Consider the following 4,030-nt stretch of genomic DNA (forward strand, 5'->3'; position numbering starts at 1 on the left):
GGCCATGAAGAGCCATCTGTACCCAGACATGCATCATGGCATTCGGGTACCGCCTCAAGCGGCATGGGAGGCAAGATCCGAGGGTAAGGAGGGAGGGCCGAAGGCGCGGGGGTGAGAAGGATAGCCCTGGATAATGCTCCAACTCTGATTGAATCCAGAGCCTCTGTACATCGCTGCCAAAGCAGGAGCCATTGCACCGCAGCTCTAGGCTCTGCGTGCAGTGTTGCCCCTATCTTTATCCAATCTTCTACTGACAGTGACCCGTGATCCGGGTACCAAGGACATTGGCGATTGATTTCAATTAATAGCTTTTCTAACTGACCCAGGGAAACTGGCCTGCCAGTCTGTCGTGTAATATTTTGCAGCTTTTTTGCATGAAACTTCTGCTGAGCTGACAATTGCCCCCCCATACTCACGAAATGGGGCTATTCAGCGAGGGTTGATGCATCGGGGGCTATTCCAGCCGGTGAGCAGGGGGGTATCACGTCGGGGTCACCAGATGTAGTAATGAATCAAGCCAAGTCCGTCAGTCTATCCCAGTGGAGCGCCTCAAGCGGGGTTTTCCACGTCTTTTATTATAATGGTTACATAAATCATTCTATTATGCGCATGTGCTAACATAATCCAACTACTTCGCCCCCTCCCCTAATTGGTGCTTCATCCCTTGTGTATCCCAATGGTATGCACCTGGTCAGCGCTTTATCTATGAGTCTCCTGATTGAGTGTGGGGGCGTGGGAACCACTTCAGCTTAAGAAGTGTAACATTCCTACACCAGGAGAGAGACAAAAGATTCCTGCCTTGTACCAAAGCTGTATAAGGGGGTGGAACAGAAGAAAGGTGGCTGCAGTCATGAGAAATCCCCTAGCTACCACCTGAGCTGGAACAAGGACTATACCAGGTGCAAAGATTGGGCCCAGACAAGAAATAAATCTAGTCTGCAAAAAAAGCTTGTTGGAAGATCTCTGAGGGTGAGATTTTATCTGTATTGAGTTTCATACTGTATTAGTCTTAGACTTGCATGTTTTTGTTTTATTTTGCTCTATGGAGAATACAAACTCCACAGAGAAGGAAAAGTTAATGCCTTAGAAAAATCTGTGTGTGTTAGAGTGTCTAGGAACCACTCTTCTATAGCTTCTTTTCTCTGATTTCCTTTAGAAAATCTGAAGCAGGGAGCAGAAAACCATTGTCTTTTCTGAGGTGTGAGCTCAGGACCTACTGAGTATGAGACTGACATGCTGCCAACTATGCTAAGAAGGCCCAGGAAAATGTTTAGGCTCAGTGCATATAGGATCCTCCTACAGCAGTGACTGGGGCAGGGAAGGAGCTGGAAGAAGCAGAGAGATCTGGTGCCCACAGACCTGTCCTGGCATCTTTCTCAGCAGCAAAGAAATCAATTTGCCCTTCCAGTGAACAATCTGCTGGAACTAATGGCAGCACAGGGCGATGTTTCTAAAGTATGCACCCACCTCTACATTTTAGAACTTACTCTCCTTTTTCTAGTATAGCACTTTGTGTATGAATTAGGCAAAACAAACCACACAGGTAAGAGAAACAAGGGCTTGAGAGAAAGCTTGAACTCATAACCCCAACAGATGGCCCCTCTGCACTAACCAGTTGCACCCCTGAAGATGTTTTTTAAACACATTTGGGAAGCAGGCAGTTATCAGTCTCTGTGGTTCACACCTTTGCCTGGTAATTGAAAGGCTGCTGGTTCAAACTTAACTCAAGATGTGGCTTTTCAGCGATGAGACTCCAGTACATTTTAACAGGAAGAAAATCTCTATTCTGGCTTTGCCCCATTAGACTCCTTCTGCCCATCTTCTCCCCCTCCCCCAGTCTCTTTTCTTCCTCACTGGGGCCATGCAGAGAGGAGCCCCAGTCAGTCTCTGTCACAGAGAGTCTGTATCCCATAAAGGGAGGGAGGGGTCTCTCTAAAACATTGATAATGAGGAGGGGAGTGGTGCATGTTGTTAGGGGGAGACAGGATGGAGAACTAACAGTGGGGCACAGAGAGATTCCTCCAGATTTGGTAGAACCCCTGCTGCCCCCCATCAGCCAGCTGTGAGAAGAACAACTGTGGTGGTGGGGGGGGTCTCCACATGCTGCCCCCGCCCCAACTGCCAACTGTGGCAATGGGAGCTGCAGGGGTGGAGTCTGCGGGCAGCGGTGTGCAGAGATGCCCCCGGCCCTCCAGCTTAGGGGCTTTCGGGAGATGCCTGAGGTAAATGCTGCACCCTCACCCACTCCTGCAACCTCCTGCCCCAGCCCAGACCCCACACCTGCACCCAAACTCCCTCCAAGAGCCTGCCCCCCACACTGCCTCCTTCACCACAACCCCCTGACCCTGCACCCAAACTCTCCCAGAGCCCAACCCCTCTCCCTCCCACAACCAAACTCCTTCCCAGAGCCTTACACGGGTGTGTGTGGCAGGTGGGCAGGACTTGGTCCCATTCTGGGCACCACCAAAAATTATACAAACCTGCCACCCCTGTCCAGCCCAACCTTCTGCTGATGCACCTCAGTCCACACCCGTGCAGGGTTTGAAGCTTTCATTGCTTAAATTCCAGGACACGGAGGGATTTCAGCTCCCTTTGCCCAGAGGGAACCTTCACCCCACTCCTAACCAGGTTCTTGTCCATGGGATCACTGTAGGGGGGCTGGGTCCCTCGGTGTCTTTTCTCTCTCTAGGATAGGCCAGGGTGCAATAACTGGGGCATCTGAGCACCGAGGACCTTCTGTGGGGCTGCCATTCCCCTTCCCCTTCTGTGGTCCCATCTGCCATTGACTCCAGCCTTTTTTCTATCCATCGTCAGCACCATCCCAAGCCAGCAGCACTCGCCTCAAAAAGACAGAGTCCCGTGGCACCTTACAGACTAACAGACCTATTGGCGCATAAGCTTCCGTGGGTGAATCCCACTTCGTCAGGTTAATGTAGTGGAAATTTGCAGGGGCAGGTATACGTATGCAGGCAAGAATCAGTCTAGAGATAAGGAGGTTAGTTCAATCAGGGAGGATGAGACCCTCTTCTAGCAGTTGAGGTGTGATCACCAAGGGAGGAGAAACTGCTTTTGTAGTTGGCTAGCCAGGCACAGAATTCCCACTCCATTCATCTGACGAAGTGGGGATTCACCCATGAAAGCTCATGCGCCAATACGTCTGTTAGTCTAGAAGGTGCCACAGGACTCTGTCGCCTTTTACAGATCCAGACTAACACGGCTACCCCTCTGATACTCAAAAAGACAGTGTCCCCTGCTGGGAGTAAATCATTGACCCCTCTCCTCCCTGAGCACTGACTGCCCCTCTGTTTCCTTGCCTCTCAGGCTGTGCAGATGGGACCTTTCCCTCCAGTGCTGGAGGATTCGCCCTTCTCATCTACCATTTTCCCAAGCAGCACAGTGGGTGGGAATCTTAAATGTACTGAGGTGACTTAGGAGCAGAACCCACCCCCAGACCTTCCATGCAATTGTCACTTGCCCCTCACTGAGCAGGACTGAAACTGGTGCAGGGAGACTGGTGGGCCACATCCCCTCTGGGCATGAGCAAAGCAGCAGGGTGAAAAAATGATCATGAAGATGCTGGGGATTGAACCCAGGGCCTCGTACATGCAAAGCATGTGCTCAACCACTGAGCTACATCCCCTAGCAGGTTGTGTTTGCTATGGGTTACACTCAGAGCCCTCCTGTTTCCAGAGCATCCAGTGACCTATAAGCTTCACGAGAAGCCCATTCCCCTCTCTGAGGACCAATCCTGCTTTCCTGGAGGTGACTTGTTCATAGGGGTCACTTTTCAGCAGGGCCAGATTCTATGTGTGGGGCAGAGAGAGTGGCTGCCCTGGTCTCAGGGTGCAGAGATACACTCAGCCCTCTCCCCTGCATTGGGTTGGGGGTGCGGCAATCCCTTGCTGCAAGGTCATGGTGGGGGATGCTGTGAGCAGCTCAACACCTCACCCTGGTGGCAGAAGTGGTGTGTGGAGCTCCAGGTGTTTCTAGGATCTGCTATTTCCACCTGCCTGTAAACTCTAGCTTTCCC

At 51.4% G+C, this 4,030-nt stretch overlaps 1 non-coding gene across 1 annotated transcript; it reads right to left on the reverse strand.

Annotated features, from left to right (window-relative positions):
* Positions 1-3,568: 3,568 nt before the first annotated feature.
* TRNAA-UGC lies at positions 3,569-3,640 on the reverse strand. The gene has a single exon. It is a non-coding gene; the product is annotated as a tRNA-Ala (tRNA).
* Between the last annotated feature and the right edge of the window lie 390 nt (positions 3,641-4,030).

The sequence above is a fragment of the Mauremys reevesii genome, linkage group 14, assembly GCF_016161935.1.
Source record: "Mauremys reevesii isolate NIE-2019 linkage group 14, ASM1616193v1, whole genome shotgun sequence".
Taxonomy (NCBI): domain Eukaryota; kingdom Metazoa; phylum Chordata; order Testudines; family Geoemydidae; genus Mauremys; species Mauremys reevesii.